This window comes from Rhinopithecus bieti, unplaced genomic scaffold (genome assembly GCF_001698545.2).
Source record: "Rhinopithecus bieti isolate Rb0 unplaced genomic scaffold, ASM169854v2 scaffold_48776, whole genome shotgun sequence".
In the NCBI taxonomy this organism is placed as follows: Eukaryota; Metazoa; Chordata; class Mammalia; order Primates; family Cercopithecidae; genus Rhinopithecus; species Rhinopithecus bieti.
In genome coordinates, this window is record NW_016819196.1 from 84312 (window position 1) to 101881 (window position 17570).

A 17570-nucleotide genomic window follows, 5' to 3' on the forward strand; every position below is an offset into this window, starting at 1 on the left:
TTCATTTTTCTCTGCTTGCCCCAAGGGCATCTTGTTTCACAGAACTGTGTAGAATCATGGGGCAGATGAAGTTCTGAGACATTCTGTGTCCCTCTAGCCTGAGGGCTGGGAAAAGTGGCCACTTGGAGGAAGCAGGAGAATATGGTGGAAGCTCCAACAGCAGAGAGAGCTGAATAAAAGAATGACACCAATTCTGTGTCTAAATTGATACAAGTCTTGGACCTCACCATAAGCTGCACAGGTACAGAAGAAAACAAAAGCAAGATAACAAAGAATGTCGGAACTGAATATAGGCCAACACCAAGTCCCAGACTAACCCCCAAGAAGCTCACACATGGGAAAGGCCTAAGGCAGATGTGAGAACCAAACTGACAGCACTTCCTCCCACAGAAAGTGAGACAGAACTTGTGGAATGAACCTAACTGGTTTGATTGACTACCGAGACAAGAAAACTTAAGGTTCTCCAGAGGATTTTTAACATGACCCAGAGTCACATTATAAAAACTCCAAACCAGAATTACTTGACATATGGAAAACTAGGAAAATGTGATCAATTCTCAAGGGAAAGATAGTCAACACACACCAATGCCAAGATACACAAATGTTGGAACTATCAGATAGAAACTTGAAAGCAGCTATTATAACCACGCTTTTGAAAGGATAGAAAGAGAAAAGTTCTCAATAAAGAAAACTATTTTAAAAAGCCAGTGAAAATCTTAGGGCTGTGTAACACAATATTTGAAATGAACAACCCCCTGTGTGGGTTCAATTGCAAAATAGAGGTGAGAGAGTAAGGAATCAGAGAACTTGAAGACAAATGAATAGAAATTATCCAATCTGAAGAACAGAAAGAAAAATAATTGGCAAAAAAATGAAAAAAGCCTCAGGAACCTCCAGAACACTATCAAAATGTTGGCATTTGTGTTATTAGAGTCCTACAAGAAAAGAGTAGAACAAGATTGTAGCAGAAAAAGACTATTTGAAGAAATAATGTTTGAAAACTGCCCAAATTTGATGAAAGACTTAAATTTATAGATTCAAATTCAGTGAACCCCCAAACAGGATAAAATCAAAGACAACCACACCGAACATATCATAATCAAACTATGGAAAACCAGAGATAAAGAACAAAAATTCTGGAAACAGCCAGAGAATCATGGTACATTACATGTAGGGGAAGTAGAATTTGAATAAGTACAAATTTCCATTAGAAACCATGGAAGCCAGAAAACAGTGAAACAACATATTTAAAGTATTGAAAGAAAAGAACTGTCAACTCAGAATTCTCACTGAAAGCATCCTTCAGGAATGATGGTGAAATAAATATATTTGCAGACAAAGGGAAATCTGTTAAGTGAATTCATTATCAGCAGTCCTACTCTAAAAGAAATGCTTTAAAACAAAAAAGTTGTTCAGGCTGAAGGGAAATAATACTAGAGGGAAGCACGGAACTTCAGAAATGAAGGAAGAGCAACAGAGATGGAAAATGTTTGGGTAAATATAATAGATTATTTAATTTCCCTTACGTTATTTAAAATATGTATGATTGCAAAGAGCATAACATTGCCTGGTAGGTTTTCAACATATGCACTTGTAGCACATGACAAGTATACATTAAAGGTGGAGAGAGTAAAAATATCTATGTGGTTGTAAGAGTTTTATATTTTATTTGATGTTATAACATGTTCACTCTGTACAGACTGTAAAATGTTATCAATATTGTAACCCCCAAGACAGCACTAAACAAAAAGAATGCAAAGAGATCTAGTCTAAAAGACAATAGATAAACCAAAATGGAATGGCAAAGATATTCAAATCACTTCAAAGGTAGTAGAAAAGGCAGAAGAAAGGAATAAAGAAACAAAAAGAGAGAGAACAAATACTAAACTGTAGACCTAAAGTCAGTCACTTCAATAATTAAATGTAAATGAATTAAAAGACAGACATCATTGAATTGGATAAAAAATGAAGACACAACTAAATGCTGTCCAAAAGAAAGCAATTTAAACAAAAAATAGAAATAGCTTAAAAATAAAAGTATGGGAAAATCTATACCATGTGAATACTAATCAAAAGAAAGATAGAGTGGCTATATTAGAATCACACAAAAAGACTTCAGAATAGTAAAATTTCCAAGGATGAAGACGAATATTATGTAATTACAAAAGAGCCATTGTCAAGAAAATGTATATCCTAAATGTATACACACCTAACAGCAGAGCTTCAAAATACATGAAGCAAAATTGGCAGAGATTAAAATAAGCAGACAAATTCAAAAGTATATTTGAAGACTTTAATATTTCTTTCAGTAATTCACAAGCAAGTAAATAGAAAGTCATCAACAATATGGAAGAACTAAAGAACTCTGTTAACCAACTTGACCTAGTTGATATTAATAGAACAGCTCATTTAAAAAAACAGAATATACATTCTTTTCAAGTGTATATGAAATGTTCTGTGATATAGATGGTTCCTTCAATAGTAAAATAAATTTTAACAAATGTAAAAGAATTGAAATCCTACAAAGTATGTTCTTTGACCATAGTGGAATTAAACCAGAAATTAGTCATAGGAAAATATCTGGAAAATCCTCAAATATTTAAAAATTAAACAACACACTTTAAAGTAACCCATGGGTCAAAGCAGAAGTGTCAAAGAAAGTTAGAAATTATTTCAAACTAGAGAAAATGAAAATACAACATTTTAAAATTTTTGAAGTGCAGCTAGACAGTGCTTAGAGGAAAATGTGTATCAGTAAATGTTTAGAAACAAAAGGCCGGGCGCGGTGGCTCAAGCCTGTAATCCCAGCACTTTGGGAGGCCGAGACGGGCGGATCACGAGGTCAGGAGATCGAGACCATCCTGGCTAACACGGTGAAACCCCGTCTCTACTAAAAAATACAAAAAACTAGCCGGGCAAGGTGGCGGGCGCCTGTAGTCCCAGCTACACGGGAGGCTGAGGCAGGAGAATGGCGGGAACCCGGGAGGCGGAGCTTGCAGTGAGCTGAGATCTGACCACTGCACTCCAGCCTGGGCGACAGAGCGAGACTCCGTCTCAAAAAAAAAAAAAAGAAAGAAACAAAAAGGAGTCTTAAATCAACAGTCTAAGCCAGTGGTTGCCAAACTACAGCCTGTGGGCTCCAACCTATCATCTCTTTTCATAAATGAAGTTTTACTGGAATATAGCTATGCCCATTCACTTACTTATTGTATATGGCTGCTTTATTTCTAAGAGGCCAGCATTACCCTAATATCAAAACCAAACAAAGATACTACAAGACAAGAAAACTATAGACCAATGCCTACAATGAACCGAAATTCTAAACAAAATTTGGCAAATCAAAGTCCAGCAATAAGTCTGGGCACGATGGCTCACACCTGTAATTCCAGCACTGTGGGAGGTTGTGGCAGGTGGATCGCTTGAGTTCAGGAGTTCAAGACCAGCCTGGCCAACATGGTGAAACCCCAATTCTACTAAAAATACAAAAATTAGCCAGATGTGGTGATGCACACCTGTAATCCCAGCTACTCTGGAGGCTGAGGCAGGAAAATCACTTGAACCCCAGGAGGCGGAGGTTGCAGCAAGTCAATATCGCACCACTGCACTCCAACCTGGGCTACAGGCGAGACTCTGTCTCAAAAAATGATAATAATAATACATTATAAATAAGTAGTATTTATCTCTAGAGTGCAAGTCTAAGCCAACATTTGAAAATCAATTAATGTAATTTGCCATATTAATAAATGAAAGAAAAAACATGATCATCTCAATAGGTTAGGAAAAGCATCTGACAAAAGAAGAGAACTTTCTTAACTTGATAAAGGGCAACTCTACAAGGTGATACTACTACATACCCATTATATGCTAAAATAAAAAACTTGCAATACTAAGTGCTTGTGAAGATGTGGAACTCCTGAAATTCTTAAACATTGCTTATGAGAATGTAAAATGATATATCCCATCTGTTAAAGAGGTTGGTAGCTTAAAAGAAAATAAAGTTAAACATACACTTATCATACAACTCAATGATCAGTTATTTATCCAAGAGAAATAGGAACGTTGGTTCACAGAAAAACATGTATGTGAATGTTTGTAATGGCTTTGTTCATAATTGATACCCAAACCTAAAAGCAAGCCTTTGAGTAATGAATGGATAAACAAATTGTGAAACATCCATACAATGGGATACTACTCAGCAGTAAAGAGGAATACATTATTAATACAGGAATCAACATGAATAAATCTCAAATGCACTCTGTCAAGTGAGGGAAGATAGACTCAAAAGGCTGCATATTCTACAAGTCCACTCATACAACATTCTGGAGAAAACTAGGCTGTAAAAACAGACTGGAGGTTGCCAGGGCCTGGAGGTGGGAAAGCAGTTGACTCCAAAGGAAAATTTTGGAGAGGTGATTGCCATGTTTTGTATCTTTGTTGTGGTTACCTAACTCTAGGCATTTGTAAAACCTCAGAACTATACACCAAGAAGAGTGCATTTCACTTTATGTAAGGTAAGAATAAGTAAAATTAAAATTAACACATGCAAATAGAACAATATCTAACATTATGAAAACATATTTTTTTAAAAATTGGACTGCTTGGAAAACCAGTGTTTAAATATAAATGGTTACATGGAAGAGCTATATCATATTTTATATTGCTTATAGACATTCATTGCTTTGTCCATGACTAGTTAACCATATTATTTGAAAGAAAAGACGGTTCTTGAGAAAAGGAGCATTGTCCAGCTGAGACTTGATGAGGGTAGAGGAGAGGTGAGGCAGTCTGGAATAAGGTACCTCCTAGGTAGGGCAGACCCTGAAGATTTTCCAGGCTTCTGAGGATCTTGTACTTTACCTGTTATTCTCCTCTGGACATTGGGTTCTATTTTTGTTCTTTTATAGGCTTGTCAAAAACTCAAAACTGCATATTTGCTATTGATTCAAACGGTATTGCTGCAACTTAGGTATTCATATTCCCATTTCACTGATGGAGAAACTGAAGCCAAAAAGACTAAGGGACATATTCAAGGCCTCAAAACTAATAAGGGCTAACCTTTAGTAAGATCCTAGTCTGCCAATGTCAATGTCTATGAAGTTGTAACAGTTGGGAGCAATCTCAACATTCCGGAAGAGCTTTTTGTTTGTTTGCTTGCTCATGTGTTGATCGTGAGAGCTCCATGAACAGAGCTGAACTTCTGTGTTCGATGCTTCGGATGGGACAAGCCAGTTAGTTAAACAGTGTATCACCCCCCTCTTTGGTTATTAATAAGCTGGGTATTTCCTGAGAAGGAATTCTAATTCTTACCTACTCCACAGAGATGCCAGAAAGATCAATTAGCTGATGCTCATCTGAGACAGAACAAAAACAAAAATGGAAAATTAAAAGCTCTACAAATGATTCTTTCCTCAGTTATTATCATTGTTATTATCACCATCATCACCATCATCATTATTTCGGCTGAGTTACTGCTTCATCAGACTATTCCTATATCTTCAATCAGGAGAGAAGCAGCCTGAATGAAACCTGGAAATTAAGGAATTAGGAGAGACATGCATTTAAAGATGGGGTGGGAGCTTTCCATGCTTAAGCATCACATCACCCTTCAAACTTCCCATTCTGGCCCTGGGTCTATTAGACACAGGGAGGCCTAACATGAAAATGGGATAAAGGTCCCCCTCCCTTCTAGTCCAGGCTTCAATGCCTTCCCTTCCCCCAAATTTCCAGACACCTGCATTGATGCTGTTCTTTCTCCTTCTGCCTTCAAATTCTCACCTTTTCCATCAATCATGGGTGTTTTCCACTAATGCACTATCTCCAGAGGCTGCAGCTGAAATGGTCAAAGATTAGGCGAGAATACCTTCAGCCTTCTGTCCTGTTGGCGCAAGTGTCAGGGGTCACCAAAGGCCTGGCCCAGGGTGGGGGGGATTCCGAAGGGGAGAAGTGACCCAAGGTGCACTGATGACAAGGAGGTCAGAGGAGTGCTGGGGGAGCTGTCCAAAGTGCCAGGACCATGGTCCAGCAGGGAAAGTGTGCTGGGTGGTGAAACAGGGGAAGAATATAGGACGGTGGCCCTCAGGGGAGAGAGTTCTACATATGAAGTTTGTCTCATCCCCCCTTCTGTCTGGGACAGTGGCGTCCCATGACATTCATAGTCACAGTGTGTAATGAAGCTGCAAGAGAGGGCCTTGGAGAGCATCAAATTTGATCCTGGTGTTAGAAGCTTAAATGGAGTCACCGAGTTGTTGCCCCAGGGACACACAGAGCCAGGATTCTGAAGTGTTTCCAAGTCCTTCCTCTTTCAATAAGCCCCTCCTGATCTGATTTCTCCCTCCTGTTCAAACTTGTAATTACTTATTCAGGGGATGTCTTCCCTTCAAGTCTGTAAGCTCCATAAGTGCAGATATTGTGTCTATCTGGCTTAGCATATATCCCTAGTGCTAGAGTAATGTGTGATTCTGTGGTATATGTGTGTGTGAGTGTGCATGTTTGGCTGTGTGTGTGTGCATGGTATAAACATGGTACATGTAGCATCCACCTTTTGTTCTCTTTACTTGTCTCCTTTCCTCGAAAGCACCAAAGCTTTTTCTACTTCTTTTTTTCCCCCGCTGTCCTCAGTATTTTGTTCAGAGTGAGCATTTACTCTATGTTTGATGACAATTTGTTGATTCCAAAAGAATTCACAACAAAGCAGTGATAATCATACCTACAATGGTCTAGCTCTATTTAATTTTAAGTGTCTTTGTATAAGTGAAAATTAATTGCTTATTTTTAGTATTGCACATTTCAAAGCTCTTTTAAATGCACATTAGTTCATAAATAAATTCAGTTGGTAGGCATTTTTTATCTGTTACAGGAAAATGGGAAGATGATCTACTTAGTAGAGAGAAGCTTTTTTGTCAGATTCTATTTGAAGAAGTCTATCACTCTTCCTTCTAATGGGGTAGAGGAGAAAGGCAGAGTTGAAATAGAATTCATGCCCTGTTACCTACTGGCTTGCCCTCTCAACAACTTTTGCAAACTTTCTATCTCAATTTCCTCATCTAGAAAAGCAGCATAATAAAACTTCATTACTAGGGCTGCTTGTGAGAAGCAGGGAGACCATCTGGGCTGTGCCTAGCACACAGAAGGCATTCTGTAAATGTTAGTTTCCCTTCTCTTCCCTTCTCATTTGGGCTAGACTTCCCGGAAGGGCTAAGATTTACAACTCTTCTGAATAATAAGAAAGGATCCAGACATTGACCTTGTACTCATTTCCATGGTTTCCAGAGTCCCTCTCCCCAAGTGCTACTCTTGAGAAAGTTAAAACACGCACACGCACACACACACACACACACACACACACGGTCACCCTCCTCCAGGCTTTCTCCAGCACACAGTCTCTCTTCCCCCTCTACCCCATCCATTTCTTCCATTTGAAACTCTTGAGAAGGAATCAATCCATCTGCCTCTATTTATGTTTGTTTTTCCAAAACAGCTCTTATGAAATGCAAAGTTTTAATAACAGAGAAATGATCATTTGGTGGATTGCAGAGCAATAAAAGCTAGGTTGGAAGCTGTACACACACCAAAATACTGGGCCTGCTTGATGTTTATAGTAGGGAAATGTAATATTTACTAAGCAAAACATGTGGAAAATGTGAACCAGGTTTCCTCCTCCCTTACTTCTCCAGCAGAAATTAAACAACTTTTACATCCCACGTAGTCTTCAGTAGAAGATGCTAATGATGTCTCCGATGCCCTCTTCATCTGATCAAACTTTATTGTCTGTGTCAGGCTGCCAATTAAGGCATGGCTCTCCTATTGCACAAACTTCCCGAGCCACCTTAAAGGTTAATTGAATCATGTACACGCGATGCTCCAGTGGACATGGGGCTGTAGATTTCCTCTCAGACAGTGGATCTGTTGGGAGAACAAATTAAAAAATAGTGTGATTGTTATACAGCCAGAGTGAAGGCTCCTAGGGGGTAGAGAAGAAGTAACCAGGGCCCATCCTTCTGTCTCAACCTTTCTTCTTCTCCATGTGTTCAGCTTTTTCATGGCACCTCTTTCAAGTTCTTGTGAGCATCGTCCATTTCTGCTCTTCTCCGTGCAGTGCCATTTGCTGAAAAAGACAGAACTTGTCTAAGGCAGGTCCATTTGGGGCATTAAATCTGACTGAAGTTGCCAGCTACGGCCTGGTCCCAAAGCAAACCTTTGACCAAAGACTGGCTGCTTCTAATGCATTTCCTTGAAATGCACATCATACTTCTCAGGGGACTGTCTCTAAGAGAATGTGCTTATGTGATTATAGACCTCCCCAAAGCTAGAAACTATGACCCAGAATAAACCACAGTTTTCAGGATTTGCTGAATGAATAAAAAGAATCAAAATCATAGACTGGTCAAACTAGAAAGGTCTCTAGAGATCCTTTCCCTCGGTCCCCTTACACTGCAGATGAGAAACAGGTCAGAAGGGATGCATGGCGCTCCCAAGTGTACAAGGACATGGAAAGAAGGAAACTGTTGTAGAATCTTGGTTTCCTGAATGAGGGAAATCCCACGGATAGGACTGGAGCTGTCTAAGCCCGTTTGTGAATCTGCTCTGTGCTTACCCCCATCAGGGACATCCATATATAAATTAGCATTGGCCATTGTGGTAAAGTGCTACAAAGAACTTTATAAATTTATTCGATCAGATCCCTGAGGACCTCCACTTGATAGCATCTTTAGTCCCATTAATGCCCTTAAAAACAATTTGCTTTTCTGATTTTGTTCAGATTGCTGTTTTCCACAATTATTCCAAGTGGTTGAAGTATACTGGTTAACAGAACTTACTTTTTCTAAGTCAGGTGAACCTTAAATTGCGGCTTTCTTTAAGAAGAACACAGCTCACAATAGACTTCTAGATCGTGTACTTTGAAGATTGTGACAGGGAATCCCAGTGTTGAGGGCCATATGACAGGGAATCCCAGTGTTGAGGGCCATATTACAGGCTGACAGTCAGAGACTCATAGGATCTCAGGGATGGGTGGTCCTTAAAGGCACCTTCCCCAACTAACACCCTGCACAGTTACTGGGCCTTAATAAATAACTGGTGAACGCACGCAAACAAAAATGAGTGGATGGATGGATTGACGGACCGATGAAGAGATGGATGAACAGATGGCTGAGTTGCCTCAACTTCCACCCTCCCGGTATCAAAACGGGATCTTTTACTCTTGAAGGCAATGAGATTAGTATCTTCTGAGTTGGCCTGGACTAGTTCAGCCAGTGTAACTGTTAGAAAGTTCTTCCTTACATTAAGCCTAAGTCTGCCAGTGGCTTATAATGTCTGAGGTCCCAGTTTTGTTTTGAGAGACAATGCAGAATGAATATTCATCTCACTCCCACGTGATAGTCCTTTAGTTATTTAAAAACAGTTGCCAGATAGACTTAAATTTTCTCTTTTCCTTCAACCATTCATCTAATTGCATATCTACCTTATGAGATTATTTCAAGTATTAAGTTAGATGTCTATTAAATGCCTGGCGTATACCAAGCAGTCAGTAAATAGTAGATATTATTATTGTTATAAAGCCTGTGATTCCAAACTCCACCAATATTATATTTAAAAATGCTCTGTATCCAAGAGATTTTGCATGAGACTTTCTAAAAATTAAATAAGCCAGCCTGAGCTAAATGGGAGCATACGGACCACAACTGGGAACAAAAAAAACATGTGTCAAGTACTGGGAGCTTACTCATTTGGATCAGAACAGGATTACCCAAAGGGAAGAAAGAAAAGGACCCATAAAATTCGCTACAGTATCTTGGGCAAGGCACAGCTATGAGCAGCAAGTTTTAATAAGCTTGCATAATAAACTTTGGAGTCCTTTAGGAAGTCCATTCCAGATGGGAAGCTCAATCACAATGACCTTGATGCTATTCTGGTCCCAGACATGTCTCTGGACATGTTCTTGTTTGTATTGTGTACACACAATGTCCCCTTGCAAAAAGACCCAACTAGACCAGAATACAAAACTTCCTATGTGGCCCAACAATTTTCTGTGGCAGAAATCACAGCTATTCACCCAAATCCCCTTCGCTATCTTCTTTTTAGGCACATGGCTGACTACATTTTCCAGTCTTTGTAATTAGGTATGGCCATATGGAAGTTTTATCTGATGAAATGTGAGAGGATGTTGATGTATTCCACTTGCAGATTTTTAAGAGAAAAGATATTCTTCCTTTCCAACATGGCTTCTGCCCTCTGCTACCAGTTGGTATAGATTATAACCCAAGGTCAAGGGTTTCATAGACTCTGAAGAGGGAAGGAAGCCGGATACTTGAATCACCATGTGGAAAAGAGCTGCCTAGTGGTCAGCAAATCAAAACTGCACTGTTACTTAAGCAAAAATAAACTTCTATTGTGCTTGACATTTTGATGTAGGTTCAAAAAATCTAAAATATGTGGCATTGGCTTAGGGGTCTGGTGAAGAGCATCAGAGAGAGACACTGGAGGCAGGAAAGAAGGAGATCCATGTCAAACAGTTGCAAAATCTATGATAGACCTGTCACATTCCCTAACATGGAAGCCAACGAAGAGCTTACAGAACGTTCAGGTGTAAGGAAAGAATCTGAACAAGAGCCAGAAAGATGGGTTTCACATACATAAGTAATAAGAGATATAAGCTCTGGCATTTAAGAGTAGGAATGAAAGGGAAGAGAACATGCCCAGAAGTTAGAGCGTTTACCTCATTCGAAAAGTAAATGGCTCCTGAGCCAGAACTAGCAGGAGATGAGTCTTCCGCCATCCTGCTCCAGCCTGTTGTTTGAGATGTCCTCAGTGTTGCCTCCACCAGCTTAAGTAAGAGAGGCATGGTCTGAGAACTATGTCCAGCATAGAAGTTCAGTTGTGATTCTGAGCATGAGAGGTTAACTGGAAGTAAACAGGCCAGACGTTTTTGAGATAATTATACAGTTAGAAAGACCACTGACTGTATGAATCCCAAAATGACTCCAGGTCTCTACACTTGCATGAGCAGAACAAAAAAGCTATGAAAGTTGTACAGCACCCAAAGGATGCACGCATCCCCATGCCCACGGCAGAGGGGATGTGGAGGATAATGAATGTGGAGGAGCATCTTAGAAAGTAAAGTCAGGGGCCATGGAGGTCGATGGACAAAGGGCTCTTCCCTTGGAGAAACATCAAGGTCCAGTCGGGAAATTCCTTCAGGACAGGGGTAGGGGCCCTTGTGCAGGCCAACTGAGCAGGATTCCATCATTGCCAGAGAGTCGGGACTACCATATTCTGCCAATTCTCCTCGCCCCTCACAGAAGTCACTATACTGCTTGCCTTGTCCTGCTCATCTCTGTACACTGCGGGTGTGTGTAAAAGTGGGGAGAAGAGGTGACTTGTTATCAGCCCCAACATAATCATATGCAGACATGTCGCAAGGACTGTCCATCACCCAAAGGTGCTGGCCTTGGGTCTAGATTCAGTAACTAGAGGGGACTTTGGGTTATCTCTCCAGGAGAAGGGGAGGGGCTTATATGCAGGACGAGGAATGTTGGAGGATAATCGGTGGCCACAGGAGCAGGCAGATACCCCAGCCTGGCCTTCCCTGGCTAATACATGGTCACTCTACTTTGAAACTACATGCGTTTGCAAATCTTCCTGGGCAAAGATATAAAACTCTCCATGTGGTCTGACCAGAGTCCTGAACTAGAAATTTCCACTATTATGGGAGCTCAGTGAAACTGAAGATACTCACAAGCTTCCCTTCTTCTAGTTAGAGGTGACTTCTTCCAGTCATGGAAATGACAAAACTACTCCCCACATTACTTCCAAGTCCCACCCTAAGTACCTGGGACACAGACATGTCCAGATCAGAAATCTCCTGGATCCCTGAGCCTGCATGGTTCCTCCCTCCTTCCCCAGAACTTACTGTTGGGGCCACTCTTTTAGTACCTGTTACATGCTCTGCCTCACATTCTGGTTTTTATTTCTTAATAATAAAATTTGTGAGTAAATTCCATGAACAAGAACAGTTTCTTACATGTATCCGCCACTGAACTGCCCAATCATAAATAATCAAGAAATGTCTGTTTATTAATTGGATGGCCAATTTACATAGTAAGTAGATATTAATTCCTTTTATTTCATAAACATTTCTTGAGCATTTGTGATGCGCCAGGCACTGGGGTAAGATCCCTCTTTGCCACCAAGCCACTCATGCTCTCGTGGGGAAAATAGACACATAAAGAAGCACTAGGTCAAAGACAAGTTGAGACAGAGACAAGCATGGAACACTGTGGTGTCATGGGGAGGGGCACCCGGCCTGGGCCTGGGGGCATTGAAATTGAAAGCTTCTTGGAGGCAGGAGGACAATAATGATTAGAACCCAAGCCCCTTTTGTTTTGTTTTTTTTTTTTTGAGACGGAGTCTCGCTCTGTCGCCCGGGCTGGAGTGCAGTGGCCGGTTCTCAGCTCACTGCAAGCTCCGCCTCCGGGGTTTACGCCATTCTCCTGCCTCAGCCTCCGAGTAGCTGGGACTACAGGCGCCCGCCACCTCGCCCGGCTAGTTTTTTGTATTTTTTAGTAGAGACGGGGTTTCACCGCGTTAGCCAGGATGGTCTCGATCTCCTGACCTCGTGATCCGCCCGTCTCGGCCTCCCAAAGCGCTGGGATTACAGGCTTGAGCCACCGCGCCCGGCCCAAGCCCCCTTTTGTATCCAATTGTCTTTTCAATGGGAACTCAAATTCTAAAAGAGATAATCCTTGATCCCTGCCTAATTTATTTTTTTAAAGTGGAGATATATAACCTGGGCGAGCTCAGTTGCAGGGCAGGCTGGGTCCCTAGCAATTGGCATGGGCTTTATCAGAGTGGCACTACAGTTTGGGGGTGTTGTCTCACCATCCTGACAGCTGATTCCATTTCTGTTACAACTGGCCCAAGTGTCTCAGGGCTGGTTGGGGAAGTGTCTGAGTGTTTATCACAGGGACTGTGGTTGGCAGAAGCCTTCAGAGTAACACAGTTACTAAGAACATACCCTTCAATGTTGGACTCTATAAAACTTACTGCCTGTGTGACTTAAACTTAACTGCTCTATGCTCAGTTTCCTCACCTTTAAAATAAGGATGACAACAGTGAGGGGAAAGATCAAATGAGATAATTTGAAGTTTTCTGTGTCTGGCTTCTTTCACTTGGCAAATGCTTTTGAGACATATCCATGTTGCTGCATGTATAAATCATTCATTCCTTTGTGTTGCTGAGTAGTACTCCAGTGTATGACTATATCAAAAATTATTTATTTTCTCACCTGTTGATGGACATTTGGGTTATTTCCTGTTTGAAGCTATTATCGATAAAGCTACTATAGACACATACAGGCATTTGTGTGGACATGCTTTTTTTATTTTTCTTTTCTGTCATATGGTAAGTGTATACTTAACTAAATAAGAAACTGTCAAAGTTGTTTTCCAAAGAGCTTGGTGCATTCTGCATTCCAATCAGTAATGTATGAGTGATTTGGTAGCTGCACATCTTCATCAATACTTGGTATAAAAGTGATTTTAATTTAACCTTTCTAGTGTGTTTGTAGTGGACCTCATTATGGTTTTAATTTGCATTTCTTTTTTTTTTTCTTTTCTTTTCTTTTTTTTTTTTTAATGGAGTCTCGATCTGTTGCCCAGGCTGGAGTGCAGTGGCATAATCTTGGCTCAGCACAACCTCCGCCTCCCAGGTTCAAGCAATTCTCCTGCCTCAGCCTCCCCAGTAGGTGGGACTACAGGCACGTGCCACCATGCCTGACTAATTTTTATATTTTTTAGTAGAGACAGGGTTTCACTATGTTGGCCAGGCTGGTCTCCAACTCCTGACCTCATGACCCGCCTGCCTCAGCCTCCCAAAGTGCTGGGATTACAGGCATGAGCCACTGCGTCCACATTTCTAAGCAAATTTTGACTTTTTTAGAAAAATTACATCCACCTTAAACGTTAAAAAAATATGAAGGTATCTGAGGACTTATGCCACGATTGTGATGGAAATTCCCAAAGAAGACTCTAGTTATGCTCAGCAAAGTTCACATAGTAAAAACCCACAGACAGCCTTCCAACAAGCTACTTTGAAGGACTTTGTTGTCTCTCCTGGAGAGACAACATTCATTTGAGCATGGTGTTTTGAAGTGATTGTTTTTAAAACTCAATCCTGTTACCTCATAGAGGATTATTTGGCAATAGAAAATGGTGATTAATAGAGTCTGGGGTCAGTTTGCCTGGGTTCATAGCACTTACTAATTTTTTGATCTCAGTTTCCTTGTCTATACGATTAAATGAGTTACTATACATGAAGGACTCAGAAAATACCTGGCACATACTAAGTACTCAATGCAAGTTTTCATCCTATTTCTTCAGTAACTCTTTTGCTGTTTGTCATTAACACTTTTTGCCCCATTATACTCTTAACAATTCTGAACTCCTCAGCTTATCCTGGTTCTAGAGCTTAATGAAATTTGAGCAAGAATCCTGTAGCTATTCAATCCGCTGGATTAGGCACTCTGAGCTTATAGCATGAAGGAATGTGTAAACCTTTCACTGCATAGATAGGCTATTAAATACATTTGGAAAGAGAGGAGGGACTATTGCTTACCGTTTCCAAGGACTTGAAAACCAAAAGAAGGGATTAACATTAATTACATGGAGTATTTTCAGTGTGTGTTATTTATCTTCCAATCAGTACACTTTTGGGATTAGAAGATATAAACCAAGACTGTCCCAGATAAACCAGAATGCATAGTCTCCCTAAAAATGTTTCAGGCACTGTGCTTGTGCCATGGCTTAGATGTTTGTCCCCTCCAAACCTCTTGTTGAAATTTGATCCCAGTGTTAGAGGTGGGGCCTAATGGGAAGTGTTTGGGTCATGGTGGGCAGATCCCTCATGAATAGGTTAACACCCTCCCTGAGGGTAAGTGAATTCTTACTCTATTAGTTCCCACAAGAGCTGGTTGTGAAAAAGATCTGCCACTTCCCCTGTCTTACTTCTTCTCTCACTATGTAATCTCTGCATTTGCCATCTCCATGAGTAGAAGGTAAAGGGGAGATGACATGTGCACTTATGATGGAAGGCAAAGGGGAGATGCAGGTGCACTCATGGTGGAAGTTGAAGGAGAGATGCAGCTGCACTCATGGTGGTGGGTGAAGGGGAGATGGCAGGTCCACTCATGATGGAAGGTGAAGGGAAGGTGGCAGGTGCACTGATGGTGGAAGGTGAAAGGGAGATGCCACGTGCACTCATGGTGGAAGGCAAAGGGGAGATGGCAGGTGCATTCATGGTGGAAGGTGAAGGGGAGATGCCACGTGCACTCATGGTGGAGGGTGAAGGGGAGATACAGGTGCACTCACGGTGGAAGGCAAACGGGAGATGGCATGTACAGACTGAGGCTTTCATCAGACATAGATGCCCAATCTTGAACTTTCCAGCCATCAGAATCATAAGCCAGTTTTTTTTCTTTTTAAATACTCAGTCTTGGGTATTCCTTTATAGCAACACAAACAGACTAAGGTAGCTAAGAACTTAAAATAGTTTATTTAACTACTGAACTGACCATGTTCATGTAATAGTAAATATCATTATTCTTATTTTGCACCTGGGAAAATCAGGTTGACAAGAGGTTAATTAACTTGCCCCTCAAACCACACCACAGTGGGTGAGCAGGAGAGCTGGGATTCAGACGCAGGTCTCTGATTCGGAGACTGCTGCCTTCACCACTGACCTTTCTACCATCAAACCCTCAAGACTTCTCCCATGCAAATCTCCTTTGTTTCTCTGCTTCACATTACTTTGAAGACAGTATTAATGAAAATTTTCAGATGGTATGCTTATACAAAAAAATTGTAGAGACTGTGAAGGCCCATATACCACCACACAGCTTGAAAAATTTATCCACAGTCCCCTGTGTATCATTTCCCAATACCATTTGCCTCCCACCTCCAGAGAGATAGGAACTACCTACTACCTGAACTAGGTTTTGTAATTTTTGTATAACTCTTTATACAACTAAGGTGATAGATGTACCCACAAAGGGCACACAGTCAGGTTTAGCAGGCTTTTAAACTTGTATAAATGATGTTACGCTGTGTACGATCTTCTGCAACTCCCCACACTCAGCCAGAGAAGCCCCGGTTCATTCATGTTTAGTGCTATGTAGTATTGCACTGTGTGAACACACAGCAGTTAATTGATCCATCCCCCCCACCAATGAATAATAAGAATATTTCCAATTGCTCACAAACAGTGGCAATTACAAACAGTGCTCTTATGAACCTTCTTATGTAGAGTACAGACTCAGGAGTGGGGTTGCTGGGTAGAAGTGTTTGCATATCTTCAACTTTACCAGATATTGCCACTGTTCTCCAGCATGGTTTTAGCAATTTACCTTCTCACCAGCACAGAATGTGAGTTAGGATTGCTTCATATCCTCACCAACAATTGGTGTGTTCAGATTTATTTTTTTCTCTAATAGTACCTTGAATAAATTTTAAAACAGTATCATATGTATTTTTATTTCTCTGTATTTCCTTGATTACTCTGATTCCTAGAGAGACTGACCTTCTTTTCATAGGTTGATTAACTACTTGAGTTCTCTCCTCTAGATAGTAACAGCTCTCCCTTTTCATCTCATGAATCCTCTATCCCTCCGGGCTCATCTTCTCTTAAGAAGGCTGCCTTGCAAGAGAGACTTATTATTCTTTCTTACTACCCTTTTGCAAGTGCCAAGTCCCTTGTGACTTAAGGGTTATACTGCCAATTCCACTAGAGAAAGTGGCGAGAGATCATATAAATAACAAAGAGAAGAATGTTATGAGTGTCCCACAATCTTACAAAATTCTTACTTTTAAAACCTACACTTCTGGAGATGGTTTCCCTTACTTGGATCTTTGGACGAAAACCATTGTTATGTTCTTACAGAGTTCTAAAGTTCTCTAGGGGAAAAATTAAATTTGTATTTTCATTTTGCTCGTAATCTTAAATTTATATTATATTAAACATTTTCTGGACCATCCTGGGTTTTAGTACTACTATGTTATTAGATTGCCTATATTTCTAATCTTACAAACACCTTGGCACCAGGTGAGACCACTGAACAGAGATGGACCTAATGGGTTCATCAGTTAAGATGTTAAGTCTCAAATAACAGAATACCCATCTAACAGTGACTTTTAAAAAAGACACTTACTACCTTATATCAACAATCCTGGAAGTAGATGGTTCCAGAGCTGGTTCAGAGATTCAGTGATATCATCAAGGACCCAGGTTCTTTCTGTCCTTCTGTTCTGCCATCTGACGCATGTTGGCTTTGCAAACTCAGCTTTGTTTCCTCATAGTTCCAAAAGAACTGTGCATGTCCAAGGCATGAGATACTCATATAAGAAAGTTAATGGACAAGAAGCCAGGGCAGGACTGCTAGAAAGCTCATCAGAAAGAAAAAAGTAAATCTCTGCCCAGAGGTTTCCCAGCTAGACTTTTCTTTATACTCAAATGGGTCACAAGGCCACTCCCAGCTGCAAAGGAAGCTGGGAAAGCCAATGTCTGGCATCCTTTGCCTCTAA